The sequence below is a fragment of the Macaca fascicularis genome, chromosome 3 (assembly GCF_037993035.2).
Source record: "Macaca fascicularis isolate 582-1 chromosome 3, T2T-MFA8v1.1".
Taxonomy (NCBI): domain Eukaryota; kingdom Metazoa; phylum Chordata; class Mammalia; order Primates; family Cercopithecidae; genus Macaca; species Macaca fascicularis.
The window spans coordinates 106,043,873-106,066,449 of record NC_088377.1 but is presented as its reverse complement, the minus strand read 5'-3'; the positions used below and the strand labels follow the sequence as shown (position 1 = coordinate 106,066,449).

Genomic DNA, 22,577 nt, shown 5'->3' with positions numbered 1-22,577 from the left:
TCATTAAGTTTATATCTCCCAGATTACAAGGATTCCACCTACAGATGACTAGGCAATCCCAATACCGGCCTGCAACAGCAACTCCCATTTACGTGGGGCCTCTTGCTGGAATCCGGTCTTTCCCCATGAGCAAGTTTTTCATGATCTTTCATTCCCTTCATGACAGAGAGCAAGAAAGGGAAAAAAACAACTTATCCTCTCTATGCCCCCTTTCAGCAGGAAGTAGCCAGACATACCCGATGACCCTCTTCACTGTGTCATTTTCCCTTCCTTGAGACCGCAATAGGCAGCAGGTAGACATGAGCATGGGGGAATATAAAGCGGGAAAGATTCAACCAAGATATTTGTCAGGGAGAAAATGAGGAGAGCAAAGATCACCTGGTGGCCATCCAGCAGAACATCCAGAGGCAAAACTCTTTATCGGAGGAATTCAGAAGTAATTGGACTTTCCTACTATCTAAAGCAAGCATCTGGTTCCAGGTTTCTTTCCCAAAAATTTATAAGTAACTAGAATTTCTATATATCTCTGGAATGCAAGCATATAGAAATTCCTTGTGCATCCCTGGCTGACATTAAGGCACCAGTGTCTACAAATGTCATCATTTATTATGACCTATGTGGCTAACACGGTCCAAATTACCCTTAAGCTACCACTTTAGGGTTCATAAATACCCCTAAGGAAAATCTGCTGTAGCACACAGTCCTGTCTCGCTGAAGCACCTCACTGCACTCTTCTGCAGTGTTCTTCCTTTCTAATAAAACTTTCCTTTTTCAAACCTATACTGTTGTCTGTAAATTCTTCTTACCAACCTGCGAGGGGACCACTTTCTGATGCCGGGGCTCTGACACCTCACCCAGCAAGAGGTAATTAAAGTTAACATCAGTAATGGAGCAAAGACACCTCATGTACCTCCTGCTTGAATGCCCTTAGGACACAATATTGTTACTGTGGCTTTCCTACCAAAAATGCACAGTCTAAATCTAACCACAAGGAAACAGCAGACAAACTCAAATTAAGAGACATTCTGCAAAAGACTGACAGGTGCACATCAAAAACATTCAGTTCATGAAGGATTAAAGCAGTCTAAAGAGACATGACATCAAAGCAATGTTTGATCTTGAACGGATTTTCCCACCTTTTTCTATAAAGGACATTAGTGGGGGGAAAATGGCTAAATTTAAATAAGTATTGTAGGTGAAAGAATAATGTAGAATCAATGATAATTTCCTGATGCTGATAATTTATACTGTGATTGTATAAAAGAATGTTCTTGTCTTTAGAAAAATATACTTTGATGTATTTACAAGTAAAGGGAAAGCATGCCTGTAACTTAGTTTCAAATGTTTATTAAAAGTGTATGTATACAAAATATACATAAATGTGCATATAAATATAATTACATAGAGAGAGAGAAAGAAAGAGAGAGAGGGAAGCAAAAGCAAATTTGAAAATTGTCAACACTTGGAGAATCTGTGTTGAAGAATCAATTTCAAGAATCATTGAAAATTGTAAAACTATTACAAAGGATTGCAGCATTCTTTGTAATATTTTTGCAATTTTCAGTGACAAATTATTTCAAATAAAAAGTAACAAATAAAGGAAGCGGAAATCTCCATGTTTTAAGGACAGATAGAAAGGGCAATCCATATAATCCTACTATCTGGCACATCTGGGAAGTGCAGGAAGGTCTGACTAAATTGGGAAGGATATTAAGAGGAAAGTTCAACCTGTGCTCAGTGGAAGTTCATGAGTTTTTTTTTATGATTTAGGAATCAAGACTCTGAGAGTTTGTCCAACTCCTGGAGCATTTTGAAAATTTGAACTTGAATACTGCAGCAATTTGCATTTTTAGTTAAAACATCTGGATTTTGTTCTAACTTATCTTGTTCATACTGTATCAAATATGATATTCACACTGAATTATGTAACATGCTTGGACCTTTACAAATAATGTTACTTGCTGTTCCTGTGATTATCTGCAAGCATATAGGTAAGTACAAACAATGTTACTTGCTGTTCCTGTTATTATTTGCAAGCATGTGTGTAAATGCAAATAATGTTATTTGCTGTTCCTGTTACTATTTGCAAGCACATATGTAACTAATTACAAGATTTAATCAGCAAAAATACTTTATCAGCCAGTCATGATCTATAGAAGTATTCTCACAATAAAATAAATGAAATTAATGCTCTTTTCTATATGAACTGAATATATTTTTAGCCACTCCTAGAGGTGAACAGTTATTACCTGATTATTTTCTCGATACTCAAATGAGTTCATGTCATAGAGTCAATCCTGAAATCTAGTGGGAGATATTATCTTAAATGCACATTTCTTTCCATTGCCTTTAGTTGGAAACTGTAAGGACCAATTTCTGCATAGAATAGATCTCTGTCCAATAGGAAAGTGATTCAGGTGCTGATAAGTTGCCCATTGATGGTGGCATTGGCATGTTCCTTCGACTCCTTGTAAATCTGTATCACACTATCACATCTTTATTCACAGCTGGCAACATCACCCCAAACTTTCAACGTATGAGACAAATTCATGATTAAGAATATTTCATTTAACAAACATTAATGATCTACTAAGTGCTTGACATTGTGCTAGTCTGTGAGGTTTTTCATATGAAGTGTGGTTATATTAAAAATCATTTTAAATGGAAAAGAAGATTTTTTTTTTAACCTAGAATGGTAAGTCTCATTTGGTAGGTTCAATAGAAAATGTAGTATGAAGTGTTGACCAGCTATACACCGAGACATAGAGGTTTCCTCCAATGAATGGAAGCAAGAGAGGGAGGTTTACATTAAGCAGAGAAGGGAACTGGAGTACATAGACCACTGATATCATCAACCCTTCCTAGAGAAAAAATGGGTAACAAGAGAAGGGAGAGCAGTGTGCCCTCTCTAAATATTAAAGAAAGTGAAATAACCTCTTTTTTTTTTTTTTTTGCTAGAAGATAAAACTCATTTGACTCAAGGATACTCTCAAAGAGTCAAAATTTAGGTTAATGTAAGGGAAGGCAAGTAGCACAACCAACTCCATAGTCACTAAAAGAAGACATTATAGTTCTGCTCTCAGCTAAAACTTAAAACTTGGATATTTTTGCTTGGGAACAAGATTCAGCACTTACCATCTCTCCCATCACCCCCAGGTATCTAAATTATTCAGGGCATTTAAGCAGGAGCTAGTGACAAATTGGTGCCCAAAGCACCAGACCTTAAAACCAAGTTATGTGATTACACAGGGGAGGGTCGCCTCTTCTGGGCTCTTTTGAAACCCCAGTAAGATAAATGAGAAATGTGTTCAAAGAAAGAGGAGAATTATTAGCCTTCCTGTTCCTATAACATTAGGCTTGCAGACAATGGGTACTTTTTAGATAATATCCCATGCCTTAAAAACAACAAACAAAAAAATTGCTTGGGGCTATTGTGCCATCAGAAAATTATACTTAAACCATGTACTATGTGTGTGATTACTGAAAGCTCTCATGGTCATGAGCAGAATCAGGGTTTGTTTACAGCATTGTTAGTAGCAATGTTTTATTATGTTTGTCACAATTTACTCTCATATGGAAATGCATTTTTGATAAGGGTAAACATACTATTTCAGCCACAAGAAGGCTTTATCAGTGGAGTTGGAATTGCTGAGTGGAGCTCTAAAATTACTCATACATAGAACTATTGCATTAGTGTAGCTAGAATGCAAACCCACTCACCCGGAAAACGGAAATTACTTTGGCAGAAAGTCCTTCTGTGGTGGTAGGGATGAACTTTTTTCTCATTTCAGCTTTATTTTCCATTTGGCTTTAATGCCCATATCTTTGAAAAGCTCTGTTAATTTATTTTTAAATCACCAAAATATAATGACTTCAGGTACTTTTCCCAGAGTTGTTTTGTCCCCAGTCTCATAAAATTTCCGTATGTATGTATATGCCAAATGCAAACTTTAGTTACAGGACAGTCCATGATGCTTCAAGGTGAACTTTCTCTCCCCATCAATTAAGTAGTTGAGTGCTTTTATCTTTGTAACAGTGGATAAAGAAGTATAAGGAGCTGCATCCAAATCGTCACTTCTGTTCTTAATATATAGGACCTGGAACTCCATATGGCAGACAGGATATTTTACAAGGGGGGTTTGGATGGCATTCTCCTGGGAGAAATCTAGGCACTTGTAAAGAAACTGTTGTATATAAGCACTGGCTAACTCTCTCCCTAAAATGTCTATCTTTTGTCTTATGGCTTGCCTATAAGTTAAAAACTGTTTAAATCAAATTCCATTTTTTAGTTGGGTTGTTGCTTACTTATCTTACTTATTTTTCCTTTTTTGAGTCGGAATCTCACTCTCTTGCTCAGGCTGGAGTGCAGTGGCGTGATCTCAGCTTGCTGCAACCTCTGCCTCCTGGTTCAAGCGATTCTCCTGCTTCAGCCTCCCAAGTAGCTGGGACTACAGGCATGTGCCACCATGCCCAGCTAATTTTTTGTATTTTTAGTAGAGACGGGTTTTCACCATGTTAACCAGGATGATCTTGATCTCCTGACCTCGGGATCCACTCACCTCAGCCTCCCAAAGTGCTGGGATTACATGCGTGAGCCACCGTGCCCAGCCCTTCCTTATTATTTCATTTAAAAAAAATACACTTTACACTAAAATCAGATATGGTTTGTATTCATTTCTACTCCTTTTAGTTAACAGGGTGTTAAAATTCTTCCTTCATGATTAAATAAAATATAAGTATAGGCTTTATCCTCCAAATTAGACCATGCTATATATACCACACTGTAACATGTTTCTTTTGTTTATCAGTATTTCATAGCTATTTTCCAGCTGTAGTTCTAATTCATTCTTATAAAAGAGTGCATAATATTCCACACTCTGGATATTCTGTAACTTATTCCCTCATTTGCCTTTGGTGGACATTCAGTTTCTACTCTTCCGTCAACATAATCAGTGTTGCAGTTAACATCCTTATGGACACATTACGATATTTTCCATTTTCCCATTTGTATTTCTTCCTGTTGGATTCCCCCAAAATGGAATTGCTGAGTCAATAAGTATGAATACTTTAAATATTTAAAAACACTTTTAAACTATTTTCCCAAAACATTGAACTACAAAAATTCAACTTCAACCAACAAGCTATGAAGTGTTTTGACTTTCCACATCTGAAATCATTGGCTGTTTTACATTTTGTCCAGGTCTGGGGCAAGGAATACATAAGATGAGCCTGGGACATCTTTGCATGCCAAAACCCAAAGATGCTTTCAGAGACTAATGGTGCTGTGCCAAGGAGTCACATAAGCAAGTTTGAAGGGGGTCTCCCACTGATAAACTTGGAAGAATATAAGCGCCAATAATAATAATAATTATTATAATGGATTTGAGCATACACACACACACACAGGCCTTCATTTGTATCATATATATGAAGGTATATATATCATATAATATAAAATTCTTAATTCTTTTCAGCAAAAGACCACCAGAAACAGCTGTACTTGAACAAGTTAGATGACTTCTTCTCATTTATTGCAGCAAAGGAGAATGTATATCACAGGGAACTGGGGCTGATCGGGGCATGGAGATTGGAGGAGGGGAGAAGGAAACATCTCGGTAAGAAGGTGTTAGGAAGAACCTGGGAATTCAGGCTTTGCCTGGGTATTTTTTGGAGGAGGGGGCCTAAGGAAGGTTTGTTCTAAATTGGATGTTGTCAGAAAGCAGAAGCAATTCTATGATTGAATATCATAATAAATCTTATCTACAGGCATGTCAGATTAGAGTGAGGATAAAGCCATAATTGGTAAGGAGCAGTCACTCATATTAGCCAAGACAGGGGAACATTGGTATTTTGTGGGTTTCACCGTGACTGTCTGTAGTGGATGTTCTGTGAGATTGTTCATGTCCAACAGGAGAGCAACATGACTTACCTGTGTTAGATCAGTCAGTAAGAACATTGAGACTTACCTGGGAGTGTCAGATCAGCTCAGAGACCTGCTTTTCCTACATAGGTAATGATAGGTAGGTAGATAGATGGAACCAAACAGAGAACGCCACATTGAAAAGAAAAAGACAAATGCAAGAAAGAGAAAAGAAGCCTCATGGGTTACCACTGGAGGTGGTTATTAAACCCATTTCTTCATTTCAAAACTGGTTATTAAGCAGCAAGAATTAAGTATTTATCCTGCTTTTCCAGAAAAAGTCTACATTAGGATAACCGAGTAGCCCGTTGGTAAGGGATAGCTCTTTGTAGAGAAGAATGGCAGCCAATAAATGTGGGAAAATGATAAAATTAGAAAATTGCCATTTTTCAACCCATTTAAAAAGAAGACTCAGGTTAAGATCATCTGCAGATGCTAAAGCAAATAGGGGAAAGATAAATGGAGAATTGGATATTTACATATTGCCAGAATAGAATGTAACAAATTACATACTGGTCACAACTGGAAAAACACAACTTTATGACGCAGGATCAGACTATTGACACTTTGGATGAGAAATGCCAGACCCACTAATAGGGGACAGCAGACATTGTCTCAACATTATCTGTGCACTAAGCCTTGCACTGCCTCAATATGATGTTTACTACGTCTTTTTGGTAAATGATCTTCATCAATTTTAAGTACTATAGTTTTCTTCTTATTATTTTACTGTTTTTTTAAAAACCAAGAATGGTTTCTGAAATTAATTAAATGTCTTTTTGGTGTCTAATCATGTCAGATTTTTTCCCTTTAATTTGCTAGTTAATGAATTATTGATTGATTTATTAATATAGTACTATCCTTATATTGTATAATCTGTGAACCCGAAGGATTATATTTTGAGATTACCCAGGTTTTCTTCTCTGCATTTGTGTGTGTGTTGTACTCATTGCCCTTAGGATATTCAGAAATGCAGAAAATCTTTTGTTTGACAGGGCTTATGGAGCACATAACTGTGTACAAGTGCTGATTTAGGTGTTAAAGATAGAACAATAAACAAGACAGGAAAGGCTTCTGCTCTCATGAAGCTGATATTCTAGTGGAGGTAAATAGATGATTGATAGATAGGTAGATGGATAGATAATAGATGATAGATAGATAGATAGATAGATAGATAGATAGATAGAGGAGGTAAAGAGATGGAGGTAAATAGATGGTAGATAGCTCTAGTGGAGGTAAATAGATGATAGATAGATAGATAGATGATAGATAGATAGATAATAAATAGATGATAGATAGAGGATAGATAATAGATGATAGAAGATAGATAGATAGATAGATAGATAGATAGATAGATAGATAGATAGATATAGTTAGAGGAGGTAAAGAGATGGAGGTAAATAGATGGTAGACAGCTCTAGTGGAGGTAAATAGATGATAGATAGATAGATAGATAGATAGATAGATAGATAGATAGATAGATCAGATTAGATAGATAGCTGACTCATAGAGTAACTAGATGAACAAGAAAAATATCAAATAATGATCAATCTGAGGCAAATAAGGAAAATATTGTGATAGACAGTGTTCTATTTATCTATTGCTATATAACAAACTCCCAAAACTTAATGGATTAAAACAACAATCATTTTATTCTCTCATAATTCTGTGCATGAGGAATTTGGGGAGGACTCAGCCAGGCAATTCTTCTGCTCCACATGGTGTTAATCTGAGTGGTATTTGGCTGATGGCTGGTCTTTTCTGGGTGTCTGGTACCTGGGTGGGTGGCTGGGGTTGTTGACTGGAGTGCCCACCCACAGTCTCTCCAGCACAGCACTGTCAGGTTAGTCAGACTTCTTAGATGGCAGCTCGGGACTCCCCGTGGGAGTGTTCCAAGCTCAAGCAGAAGTTGCAAGGAACTAGCTTCAGAAATCTCAGAATGTCACTTCCACTGCATCCTATGGGTCAAGCAAGGCACTAAGGCCAGCTCAAATTCAAGAGGAAGGGAATTAGACTCTTCAGAAGTCAAACAATAACTTGAGTGATCCAGAAGGTTGTCCAAGGAGATAATATTAAAGATGAGAGCTGAGTAATATGAAGAATTGGGCTTTGAAGATACGAGGACTGTGGAGAGCAAAGGCTTGGTGTGCTTAAGAAACTGAAAGTGACCACAGTGAAAAGGCAAGGGGAGGAGAGGAATGAGATGAAGTCAGCAAAGTCATCAGGCACCAATTATGTAAGATCTTGTAATCTGAGGCTGAATTTTTTGGGTTTTATTCTAAATACTCATTCCAATAATTCACTAGCAGGGTTTTAGCAGAGGCCAATCAAATTGGGCAGATGGGGGAATTGTTTGTCAGGGGAGGGGCAAGAGGAGAAGCAGGGAGGCTAGCTAAGGGGCATTGCAATGGTGTATGGAGCAGTGTGCTTGTGGGGAAGGTGATGACAACTCAACAGATCCAGGATGTGTTTTGAGGTAGAGTCTACTATACTAATTGATGGATGAATGGAATATAGAAAAAGCAAAGAATCAAATAACCAAGATTAACTCTACTCCAAGGTAGACTTTAAGAATCTGAGAGCACAAAGCCTCACAGAAGTACCTTCTTGGTTTCTCTGGTTCTTTATTCCACGTGCTGTATACAGTCCAGAATCAGCAAACTCTGCTCATTCTGCCTTCAAAACACATCCCAAATCCCATGCTTCCTACTGCCTTCTCTTTCACTAATCCAAGCCACTAGCAACTTTCACTTGGATTTTTGTAATAACCTTCTAAGTGGTCTCTGCATCTACTCTCATTCCACCATCATCGGGTCTCCATGAAGTCACCAGAGTGAGCCTTTAAAATTGTAAATCAGATCATGCCATGCCCCTTTTCAAAACCCTTCTGTTTCTATTTCGTTTGGAATAGACTGCAACGTCCTCTTCATGGCCATTAAAGCCCATCAGCATTCCACCCCTGTTGCCTCCTCAACCTCACTTTCACTTCCACCTTACTCTGCACTGGTTGCAGTGGCATGCTGTTCTGATCACAGGCTGAATGTAGCTGCCTGGGGGTCTTTGCACTTCCTGACTTCTCTGCCTGGAATACTTTCCTCAGAGATATTCACATGGTCTACTCACCCACTTCATTTAGATTTCTGTTCCAATATTGCATCTTCAGAGACACCCAGAGGGTGTCTTGCTATCTTGCCCCTTAATCCTGTTTTATGTATTTTCATTGCATAAATTATCCACCTGAAGTTGTATTTCACATGTTTGTTTATCATGTTCCTCCTCCATCGTAATATAAATTCCATAAGGGAAATAGTCTTGCCTGTTATGTTCATTGCAATACACCCAGGGCCCATAACTGTGCCTGGCACAAAGAAGACACTTAAGTAATATTTGTGGAAATGAATGAATGCATTAGCTATTTAAAAAATATTATTATGAGCAGTTGCCCTATCTTCTTGATTTTTCCTTCCAAATGCCTCTTCATCCATTTCATCTTTTTGTGTTCCAGCCACCACCTGAATCCTCTTTCACTCCACACCTGGATGACTGTTGTCACCCTCTTCCTGGGCTCCATAAATCTAATCTGTTTCCTTTCCCATACTCTGTCGTGTGACTGTGTGGTCAATCTTTCTGAAACATTGCTTAATCATTTCATATCTCCTTTCTAGCAGTATAAAGTCTAATCACTGCGGACTGATAGCCATTTCTCTCACAGCTGGTCTCCTTTTCCAGCTTAATTTCTCATTACTTGCTGTATGAACCCTTGCCCCAACCAAATTGCTATTCTTGCTCAAAACTGGTACTTTTCCACTCCTGTGATTTGACCCACACTATTCGCCCCATCCATCCCAAACTTCTTTACTATTCAAAGCTGAGTTTAAATCTCCCATTCCTGGTGACTGCCTCAGAAACAAGAACACGCACACACACATTCTCTCTCTCAGTAGTCTTGCATATATTTTCTTCACTATCCATTTGGACCTTGTATTGACTTAATAATTTTATATTGAGTACACCACTCTGTATATGTATATATGGGTGTATATACGTAGTCCTATTTTCACAAATTATAACCAGAAGGTCCAATCGGTCACTTCTGCTTAAGGCTCTCAGATTGAGCTCTTGCCCTATCCCTTACTATGTGAACTTGGACAACTTCTAGAGTCTCTGTTTCCTTTTCAGTAAAATAGGGAGTAATAATGTCTACCTCATAGTGCTATTGTTAGAATTAGATGAGTTCAAGTGCAATGCTTAATTCACAGTAGGCCTCAAGTAATTGTTATTATTCCTTTGTGTATTGCCCACAATGCTAATCAATGTGTAGATGGTGGGATTGTAAACAGGCAGAGAAATATCTGCAACAGGTATTATACCACCAGCTGGATTACTGCTTTAAGAAAATGTTTATTCTGGGTACCTCTTTCTTCCTACTGTGCTTTAAACATTACCGTTTTTTCTTAAATGGCCCTACTCCTGTAGAAGCACCAATCACAATGTCTTTCCCACAGTTGGGGTATCAATAATAAATGAGAATGAGAGTGATCACTTTTGCAATTAGATTCCTGGAAGGTAAATGATTCAAGCAATGTGGCTACCAGAGAAGAGATTATCTGAGCAGCATGACCCTTTGCTGGGATTGACTCAGGTACACATATTTTAATGCTCAAGCAGAAAAGATCTCTTCTTCAAAGTCTTAGGTTCCAGTAAAGTTTTCCCCATAATACTGAGCAAGTCGCCTCCTGTCCTAATGCCTCCTTTTTTGGTAATCATATAGTTTATATTTTTGCTTCTTTCTACTTTCCTCTTTGTGGTCTCATGCAATTGAGTTGTTGTTAGAGGCCTTGCTCTGTGCTTTCTATGGTGAAAAATCAACACAGAGTGGGAGACAATGATAAAGAAAACCTTGCATATTTGTCATTGGGTTTCACAGCAAAGAGTCAGCCTCTGCGTGGGGCTCCACAGTGCATGCTCAGAGATAGCTGCAAGATGGTGGAATAGGAATTTGTAGGCTCCACTTCTCCCCACAGAAAATTCAACTAACAACTATCCAAAGACCAGAACAACTTTTTGAAAACCCCAATGCAAGGAACAAACCTGAGACACCAATGTGGTCCACAGAACTGAATGGAGTTAAATTAAAAGGGTAAGGGGAACAGCCTCATTACAGCTGTGCTACCTCTCCCTCAATTCAGCCCGATGCTAGACAGAGAGGATTTCCCTGGGCCCACAGTTTCTACTGGGAGAAAAGAGACTCAAAGACAGTTATCCAGCTTCCCTAGCATTCCAGGAAGCCCACTCCAATCTCACCTCACCTCACAGGGAACACTGAGGGTAATGGCATGGCTAGACCACCTGGGGTCACATAGAAACAAAGAAATGAGGCAGAGGTTGTAGTGACCAGCATGCAGATCTTGGTGGTACTTCTATGTTCTGCTAGCTGTAGCACCCTATTGGAGATATCAGCCAACTTCACAACCCACATGCAAAGCTGAGTTGGTTGCCTCCAGAAGCATGGTGGAAAGTTCAACCTAACTTGAGTCCGTAGATAGCTAGTCTCCACTGCCAGCCTCAGAGCCCACACTACCAACCCTTACCAAGTAGGGAGATGCTGGTCTTTGCCTATTTTGGACAAAGCATAACGGTTCAACCTGCTTGACATGGGAAGTCAAGCAGCAGTTCCACTCAGCTGAAAGCCCACGCCTTGGTTCCACTCTGACAGAGAGGCAATCCTCAATTGTGCATTTCTAAGGAGCATAGCTTCTGGTCCTCTTCATCCCAACCAGTGACTCCACCTAACCTCAGAGCCCAGTCAGCATCCCTGCCCAACTAGAAATCCCAAATAGTTGAATTACCCAGTAGGGACTACATCTTGTGACCTGATTAGAAGCCATTGCCATTACCAATAGCTCCACCTCATAGCAGAGCCCAGCCAGTGGTTTTGCCAGACAGTAGAGCCCATCCAAAAGCTCCATTTCACATCAGAGCAAAGGTAGTGGCCCAGCCAACACCTACGACAAGCTCTACCTGCTTAGGGTCATCACTAGTTGGTCCTTCAAAATTGCAGATTAAATAGTGAAGCTCTATCTCTACTAAAGAACATCTGCAATTCCAGAACAGGGGACCATCTTCTTAAATGCAAAAATGCAGGTACACAAGATCATGAATGATCAGGGAATTGTGACACCTCCAGAATAAACTAGTAACATTCCACTAATATACCCTAAAGAAATGGAGATCTATGAAATAACTGACAAGGAATTCAGAATACTCCTCTTAAAGATGCTCAGTGAACTACAAAAACATATGGATAGAAAATTAAATAAAATTTGGAAAACAATACATAAACAAAGTGAGAAGTTTAACAAAGAAATAGAAATAATAAAAAAATAGAAATCTAGAGATAAAGAATATAATGACTGAACTGAAAAATTTGATAGAAAGCTTTATATGCAGACTTGATCAAGCAGAAGAAAGAATTGTGAGCTGGAAGACAAAACTTTTGAAATTATCCAGTCAGAGGAGCAGTAAGACAAAGGAATGAAAAAAAATAAAGAAATCTTGTGGGAATTATGGAACACCAACAAGAGACCAAACCTTTGCATAATGTAGTTGCAAAAGGAGAAGAAAGAGGAAAAGGGCCAGGAAATATATTTAAAGAAATAATGGTTGAAACTTTCCTTATTTAGGGATAGATGCCAACATTTAGGTTCAGGAAGCTTAGAAGTCTACAATCAAATTCAACCAAAAGAGGAATTCACCAAAACACATATTAATAATAATCAAACTATTGTGATTCAAAGACAAAGAAAAATTCTAAGAGCATCAAAAGATAAGAAATACACCACATAGAAAGTAGTGCCAATATGATTATCAGCAGATTTCTCAGCAGAAATTCTTCAGGCCAGAAGAGAAATAACACAATTGACCCATGAATAACATGGGTTTAAACTGATCAGGTCCACTTATACATGAATTTTTTCAGTAAAAGTTACCCAGTTTGCCTGCCTCTCCTGCTCCACTTTTCACTTCCACTTCTTCCACTCCTGCCACTCCTGAGACAGCAAGACCCACCTATTCTCTTCCTCCTTCTCTTTGCACTACTCAACAGGAAGACAAAAAGGATGAAGACCTTTATGATGATCCACTTCCACTTAATAAATAGTAAATATATTTTTTCCTCTTTATGATTTTCTTAATGACATTTTCTTTTCTCTACCTTACTTTATTGGTAAGAATACAGTATATAATACATGTAACATATGAAATATGTGTTAAGTGACTATTTATGTTATTGTTAAGTTGATAGTAAGCTGACATCAAAAACAAAATGTGAGATAGAGGAGTAAAAGTATAGAGTTTTTGTATGCAATCAAAGTTAAGCTGTCATCAGTTTGAAATAGACTAAATATAAGGTGTTCTATGTAAGCTTCATGGTAATCACAAAGCAAAAATCTTAGTATTTTTATTTTTTAGACAGAATCTTGCTCTGTCACCCAGGCTGGAGTGCAGTGGCATGATCTCAGTTCACTGCAACCTCCACCTCCTGGGTTCAAGCGATCCTTCTGCCTCAGTCTCCTGGGTAGCTGGGATTACAGGCACCCACTATGATGCCTGACTAATTTTTGTATTTTTAGTAGAGATGGGTTTCACCATGTTGGCCAAGCTGGTCTTGAACTCCTGACCTCAGGTGATCCACCCGCCTGGTTATCCCAAAGTGCTGGAATTATAGGCATGAGTCACAGTGCCTGGCCTACAAAAATCTTTAGAAGTACAAAACAAAATTAGAAAGGATTTAAAGCATACCGCTACAGAAAACCATCAAACCACAAAGAAAGACAGTAAGAAAGGAAGAAACAAAAACACTTTCAGAAATTCTCATAAAAATTGAGATTTGGGTAAAAGTAGGAGATACTAGAGTAGGTGGTAGATACAAGGGAAATGTGGCTTTCACCATTAACATTGCCCCATTTGTACCCAGAGACTAATCAAGTTAGGAGAAATATACATTAGATTGAAATAACTTTTGCACATGGGCTTACATTTAGTTCTTTTGTACTGTGGTTAGCAGGATAATCTGTTTACATTTTAAAGTATGTTTTCCCTCCGTCTCTGTCCTTTGTGTATTCTATAAATTTGTGTCCCTATGGTGGGTGTCCTGAAAACTTTTTGTGCCATGACCCTCTTTGGTAATCTGCTAAAATCCATCCTCAAAAAAAATTGTAAAATGCATAACAAAAATCAAAGAAAAACAGTAATATTAAAATATTTTTAATATTATCAGAATATATTTAATGTGCCATTATAAAATATATACTCCTTCATTAATGCATTAAATAAAATCTAGTGGTGGGGGCCATTAATCACCACATTTTTAAACTTGTTGTGGATATACTGCTATTTTCTAGTTTCTGCAATAACTTTAACATGACATAAACTTACTATGATTCCTATTGGTATCAAAATCACAGGTACTGCTAACAGTGCTGTGGTTGTTGCCCACTTTCATGATTAAATATTAAATTTTAGTTAAAGGATAGTGAAAAGAAAGATGTATTTTTAAAATTCAAGTTTATAGACATCCCGAATTCTATCCACAAACTCCTTAAGAACCTCTGCTAGGATCTCATCCTTTCTCCATCTGAAACAGAAATAAAGGCAGCATGAGACTAAAATTCTCAGATGTACAGTTTCAGAGACATCCAGCTTCTCCCTTTATGCCTCAGAAGATTCTAGGTGAAGAATAATGTTCCTGTGAGGAAGAGGTAGAACTACCCCATTTTGAGGAGATTGGAAGAACATTAAAAGTGATTCCAAGAGACCCAGAGAGCTGACTGAGCTCCAATCTTACCCCAGAGACATGGCTGTGGAGGACACCCCACTCCCTGGCTGCAGCATCCATGGTCAGCTTGTTGCCCACTGAGCATACAGTTTGGAGACATACTCTCTGGTCAATCCCCCAACAATCTCCCTTGCACCCCTTCCCCCTTCTCCCATGGAGAACCCACTAGAAGAGAGAGTTCGAACATTTTATAGGATAATCATGACATGAAGAGAGAGTCCAAGCCTTTGACTAATGTTGCACTAAACACAATGTACATATCTAACTACTTTATACCCACGATAAGGTAAACCAGTTGCCAAGCAAAAGATGTCTGAGTTGAAAAGAAGTTGAGAGAAGAAACTAATGACAATAGTTGTTAGAAAATATCTGAAAATTAATCACAAATCCTAGCCCCCAAATGTGTTCTAAGTTATTTAGAGGATTTATAGTAGTTGCATACATTTGCATACTCAGATACTTCCTTCCATCTTCAGCAATATTCCAGGATTCTAGACAGTTAAGCAAGTTTTGGAAGTATTTCACAGACTCAGTAGGTGCTAAGGTTATAGGCACAGGCCTGGAGAAAACTTGCTATATCAACAAGATGGGAGACTGGTTCTAAGGCAGCTCCCTGGGCCATGTTAGGCCAAGCAGTGAATAAAAGCTGGTAGATGACACCATTTCAATGGCTTGATCTCTAAGTCACTCCTATGATTCCATAGAAGCCACCACTACCTGAAGGGGGAACTGTGGTTCTACCAACAAAGTTGAAAATAGTTCATATTTTAAAGCCAAAAGTCAATAAGGACAATGAAAAACATAGTTTTAAATTCATATTAGTCCCCTTAGTTCTCTCTGTCCAAGTTCTGGGAGGTTCTAAGAGATGACTAGAAGATAGGGGGAGATGAGCATGATGGGCAGCAGGGTGGGGCCTCTTCTCTGGGCCTGGCCTCTTTGAGTCCCTGTGGTAACAAGGGACTGTTATAATGATAGACATTTGAGATCCTAGGCAAGAGGGAAGGACAGAAGATTCTGGTCCAACTCTTCCGTTTTATGAAAACGATGACTCAGAGACTTTAAGTGATTTGCTCAAAACAAGACAGTTTTGGATAAATAATCTAATTCTAAAATGCAGGTTTTCTGACATCTGGCCATTGTGCTTTCCCAACATTAAAGAAAAAAAATTCTAAGTAAATGACAGACTATTTATATCTTGGCTTTCATTGCCCTGTCTTTACAGCAGAAGGGGAAGTGGTAGGTGTGGTTTCCCAATGATGAATCTTGAAGATGAAACCTGGAATGAGTAGGACAAGATGCCAAAAGAACCCAAACCTACTAGATAGACACTGTAAACGGGATCATTTAAAATCCACTCACATTCCATTCTGTGCTTTCTTCTGCTGTAGACACTATAAAGCTAAAACTTACCTTCCCAGATTTTTTTGCAGCTAGGAGAGACAATGGTAGATCTGATGAATGAAACAATCTCAAGTTGGCTGGGCGTCTTCTGCTGCTTCTTTCTTCTTGACTAGAATTTGAGCTTGATGCTGGAGGTACATCAGTCATCCTCAGGGTGGTAGAGCAGGAAGAAAAAATGCTCAGTTCCCAGATAGCATCCTTGAGCTACTGTTCCAGCCCTAATCTACTTCAACCCAGACTTCTTCTCACATGAGGCAGATCAATCTCTTCCTTGACTAAGTCCATGTTCATCAGATTGTAAGGTGCTTGTATTGAACATACCCTTATCTTATATTTCAGTCTGAATCAAAAGTGGAATCAAGAATAGCAAAGTCAGGCCAAACCGAATTTCAGCCAGGTAAAGTTCACAGGCTAATCTGAGCTCAAAGCTGACATGAGTCAGCAAAGAAGGCCAGTTGAAAAAGATAAGAAAACTGTCTAGACGAAATACTGAGTTTGTATGCAGTGCTTTTAAAGGCCCAGAATGCGATCTGTGGATGTGCCTTAGTTATCTCATTGACATTAGACAGGACAGCGTGATTCAAGGAAGTTACTACTGTACTTCAGGCCACCTATCTTAGTTCCCCTCTTAAGAATAAGATAAAATGGCCATAAGAGGATGTGAGAAATGGAATACTAAAGCAAAAACATGTCAGCAAACCAGACCGCTCTAAGAATATTGGCACAGTGGAACCTGGAGGCAGCTTGGGGCCTGCTGGAGGAAGCAAGGATGAGAGGCATGCATCAGAAGCAAACTTAGAAGAGGCTGGAGAGCTTTGGTTTCTTGGCCTTATTTCATCCCGCTGGAGACGATTATCTTACCAGACAGTATTGCTGTAGCATTGAAATTTAAAGAATAATATTCTCATGAGTAGACTGCAGTGTGTTTCCCAGTCAGAGAGGATGCTCTGAAGATTTGGTAAAAATAGCTGAAGGTGCACACAGTATGTGCTTGATGTAATTATTCCTGAAAGCCATCTCATGTAGGTGATTTTAAATTAACTCCCCCAGGACCCAATGAGAGAGGGAGAAAAAAAAAAAAAAAAAAGAATTTGAATTGAAAAAGAGTCTTTGCACCGCGCACGGTGGGCTCATGCCTGTAATCCCAGCACTTTGGGAGGCTGAGGCGGGTGGATCCCCTGAGGTCAGGAGTTCAAGACCAGCCTGGCCAACACTGCAAAACCCCGTCTCTACTAAAAGTACAAAAATTAGCTGGGCATGGTGGTGGGTGCCTGTAATCCCAGCTACTCAGGAGGCTGAGGGAGAATAGCTTGAACTCAGGAGGTGGAGGTTGCAGTGAGCCAAGATTATGCTATTGCACTCCAGCCTGGGTGACAAGAATGAGACTCCATCTCAAAAAAAAAAATAAATAAATAAAAATAAAAAATAAAAAAAAAGAAGAAGAAAATAAAACGAGTCTTTGAACAATGAAATAAATGCTTCCAAATGCAAAATCATGTATTTAATTTATCAAATAAGAATACGGGTAATAAAGAGTTATCAATATTATGCTTTGACATCCCAGAAAGCTAACAAATTGACCCATCCTTAAGATACCCAAATACATTTATAAAAACCTAAGTCATTACTTCCCAATAGTGCAAAACCATTAGACATGTAAGGGGAAATTCTGTATTTCAAAATTTGAACTTTAAAGTTGTTTCAAAATGAAAATAACTTTCTTGAACTAACACTGAAACAATTAAAACCATGGATATTTGGAAAAGAACTTCTGGTGAGCTCATCAGCATTTTAACAGTCTATAAAAGAGGCTTCCCATAACCCCTATCAGTTTGATAGAAACAGTAGGAATTCTCCATCCTCATTACGGGTCCGTGTATTAACTTGATCTTCCTTGTGGCTCAGTTAGTTTTTACTTCCCTTGGGTTCTAGTCCTATTATGGAGCAAAGATACTTTGAGCACAGACATGGATTTTTCTCTTTGGAAAGGGGATCCCTTCCATTTTGTCCTGAGGCCAGATGGGGGGACCAAGAATTTAAGCAGACACATTCATCCTCCTATCTTCAGGTACCTCTGAAGAAACTCCTGTACCTCTTCTATAAAAGCACACACCCTCTTTGGGGAAACACACTCTCTCACACATTTTGATGCATCTCTTGGGAGGAAAATTTGGTAAGGGCTATCAACATTTCAAACGCATGCTTTTCTTTGACCAAGAAACTCCTTTTGCAGGAATTCAACAGCCACATGCACACATCAGCAAAGACAGATGTCCAAACTTATTTCTTGCTACAATTTTTGTAATAGGTGGAGACTAGGGAAAAAATTAACTGTCCATCAAAAAAATGACAGAGTAAATACATTTTAGAAGAATTTTCACTTCTGGTTATGCTAGAGTAGCTTCTAACAGACTGTCCCCACCATCAAAACAACCAGAAAAGCTGGATGATACACATAAAACATTGTTGAAGGCATTTGAATAGCTGCTAAGGCAAGCAAGGGAAAGGGGACAGCCCAAGTAGGCAGATATCCTGGAAGTTACTTTCGTTTCTGGGGCACTTGCTGATTCTTAGTGCTGGCAAGATAGTGAAAGTCAATGCGGAAGGCAGCTGTTAAGGAACAGAGAAACCTGCAGAACTTTGGGGACTCTCAAGAACTGAGGAGACAAACGTTGGATTTGGGGGCCTGGTGCAGTGGCTCACACCTGTAATCCCAGCACTTTGGAAGGCTGAAATGGACAGATCATCTGAGGTCAGAAGTTCGAGTCCAGCCTGGTCAACATGGTGAAACCCCATCTCTACTAAAAATACAAAAATTAGCCAGACATGGTGGCCACGCATGGTGGCTGAGTAGCCCAGCTACTTAGGAGGCTGAGGCACAAGAATTACTTGAACCTGGGAGGTAGAAGTTGCAGTGAGCTGAGATCCTACCACTGCACTCCAGCCTAGGTGATAGAGCAAGACCTTGTCTCAAAAAAAATAAAATAAAAAATAATAAATAATAAAAAATTTGGAGCTGGGGGTTGCCAAGGATTTGAGTGGTTAAGATTCTGGTGAAAGAGGAGATGCAGGAGAATAGCCCAAAACCAACTGGTTTCCCTATGAATGAATTGGCAAATATTTTGCTGCAGAGGGCAAGAGATGAAGAAGCTAAATGGAAAGCCACTGAGAAGCAGAGCAGAGGGTGTTTGGAAGACTGCCTCACAGTCCTTAGAAAATAAAAAAAAATGGAGTCCAGGACCTGCTAAAGATGTCCATTTGCCAACCTAGTAAATGCTCCAGATCTCAGTTCTGAGGTTCATGTATTATCCAGGAGGAGATGGTAAAAGTATAATTTGTATTTGACTGTATTTAGTAAAGAATCTCTAGGGAAAAAAACCAAAACAATAGGAAAAGAATATAGTAACAGCAGAAGAAGAGAATAGCATAATTTTAAAATTGAATTATCCAAACAAAGGCAAGAAATTTTTAAAAATGAACATAAAACATGATGACAAATAGAAAACAAATGGAACATGATAATTATAAAACCAAATTCGTTAGTAATCACATTACATGTAAATGGACTAATTGGCTAAATTTAAAGACAAAGATGGTCACTCTGGGTGGGGGTGAAACAGTTGTAGGCTGCTTATGAGAGACACATTTTTAATATAAGGACACAAAAAAGTTTGAAAGTGAAAGAACGGGGAAATAGATTCCATGAGTAGAAGACACTGTGAATGCCCTTGGCATTCACCATGACTTTCCAGATGTCTTTCAGTGGCATGTAGCACTGGGTCTCGCCTGAGGACATTCTTTAACCCTGGAAGCAGGCTGATGGGGAATACAGGCTGGTGGGAAATGGGACAGAGTAGAAATTCTGAGGAGCTGATGCCCTCAGGAGCAGCCCTTGTCTAGTGAGGATGTGAGCTGGCAGTAAATACTCCAACTTGCTCACCTTCAGGTGGAGAAATTCCAAGGCGTTTTCATGCAGTCTGCCAGCAAAGCCACTGAGGAGCCTAGAGGAGACTTCCAAGAGGGGAAGCAAGCCCCAGCTGTCCACAGCCAACAGCTCACTAGTGCATCCAGTGTCAGCTTCCTTCCCTTCCGTGTCTACTCAGGCGACCTTACCAGTGTTCCTAGGTTTACTTCTCACCTTCTGTACTCAAAGTCTGCTTCTCAGGGACACCAGCTTAATACACCATGCAAACTTTAGCCCCCTAAAACTAGTATGATTACATCAATATACAAAGTAGAATCTAAGGCAAGAAGCGTCACTAGAGAGTAAGAGGGGTGTTTCTTATATATAAAATGGCTAATCCACCAACAAGATATAATAACTTAAAAATATATGCACTTGATATTATGGCTTTAAAATATATAAAAGCAAAAATTGATGGAAACAAAAAAAAAAGGAAATAAATCTATTACCAAAATCAAATCTATTACCAAAAAGCAAACCTATTACCAAAATGCAAGTTGATAAGACACTTCTCTGAATACCTAATAGAACAGGTAGGGGGGAAAAAAGGAAATATGTATGTAGATTTGAACAACACAATTAACAATTGAATACACATTCTTCCTAAGTGCATGGACCATTTACTAGCACTGATATTATGTTGGACCATAAAGCAACTTCAGAAAATCTCAAAGGACTGAAATCATACACAGTATGTTTTATGATCATGATACAATTAAACTTAAAAAAAAACTAGAAAATACTATTTGGAAATTATACAATAATAATAATAGTGCATAGGTTAAATGAGAAATTCCAATAAAAATTAGAAAATATTTTCACTTGACTAATAATGAAAAATTCATTATATTGAAACTCATGGGATGTAGCTAAAGTTGCATTTGGGGAGGGGATTTATGCAGTAAATGCATATTTTAGAAAGAAGAAAAGTTGAAATGGCAATTAGCTAAGTATTATCAAGAAATTAGAAAAAGAACAGCAAATTAAACCCAAAGTAGATGAAAGTCAATTTTAAAAATGAGAAGAAATTAATGAATAGAAAATGAGCATGAAATACAGAAATATAAAAAGCTAAAAGTTTATCATTTGAAAAGATTAGTAAGATTAATGGACATCTACAAGGACAGATTAAAAAAGAGACAAGTCACAAATTATCAATGTCAGAATGAAAAGGTGTACATCACTACAGACAATAGAGATATTAAAAAATAAGAATGAGGCTAGGTGCAGTGGCTCACACCTGTAATCCCAGCAGTTTGGGAGGCTGAGGCAGGAGTATTGCTTGAGCTCAGGAGTTTGAGATCAGCCTAGGCAACATGGTGAAACCTCGCCTCTACTAAAAATACAAAAAAAAAAATAAATAAATAATTAGCTGGATGTAGTGGTGTGTGCCTGTGGTACTAGCTACTCAGGAGGCTGCAGTGGGAGGATTGCTTGAGCCTAGGAGGTGGAGGTTACAGGGAGCCGAAATCACACCACTGCACTCCAGCCTGGGCAACACAGCCAGACCCCATCTCAAAAAAAAAAAAAAAAAGATATGAGGAACTACTTTATGCCAATAAATTTGGAAATGTAGGGAAAATAAGAAAGTTCCTATAAAAATAGACCTCACCAAAATTGATGAACAGAAATCCAAAACTTAAATCGCTCTTTATCTAGTAAAGTAATTGAACCTATAAATTAATACTTTTCCACGAACAATTTCCTCAGCCCAGATGACTTCACTAACGGATTCTTCCTAAAATTCTTTAAGATAAAAGAAAAAGAAGAAACACTTCCCAACATATTTTATGATGCCAGCAAAACTTTGATATTAAATTCTGGAAAGAACATTACTCAAAAGGAAATTACTTGCCAAGTTCTTTCATGAAATATATATAAGAATTTTTGTAAAAACAGTAAATTAAATCCAGTGATATATAAAATGGTTACTACATCATGACTACGTGACTTTTATTCCAGGAATGCTAAAGTGTTAAAGTCTGAGAACAAAGCAATGTAATTAGACACATTAACAAAGTGAAATAGAAAATCACATGATTATGTCAATAGATGCAAAAAAGTATTTGATGTGAGTCAAAAATCTATTTTTTTTCTTGTCAGATGGGTAATGTGCTGATGGTGTAAGAACATTTAAGGAAGGCATATCTCACACGAGCGTGAAAAAACCCAATCGTCACACTTATGAACTACAAAAGGATTTCAAAATCTATTTGTGATAAAATGTCTTAGCAAATTAGAAATAGAAAAGAATTTTATTAATCTGGAAAAAAGTATATACAAAAAATATGAAATATGGTTAAAATAAAATTTAGAAGTTCTAAGCAAATGGAGAAAAATACTACCTATACCTTCTATGCAGATATGCAATTGAATTAGTATCATTTATTTTTAAAGACCATTCTTCCCCCCTCTATACAGAAACTAAGTCGTATTTGAGTCATTGGATATGAATG

General features: G+C 38.2%; 1 non-coding gene across 1 annotated transcript; it reads right to left on the bottom strand.

Annotated features, from left to right (window-relative positions):
- Positions 1-22,218: 22,218 nt before the first annotated feature.
- Positions 22,219-22,322, bottom strand: LOC123572680 (small nucleolar RNA U13). Its single transcript, XR_006697229.1, has one exon. It is a non-coding gene; the product is annotated as a small nucleolar RNA U13 (small nucleolar RNA).
- Positions 22,323-22,577: the final 255 nt, after the last annotated feature.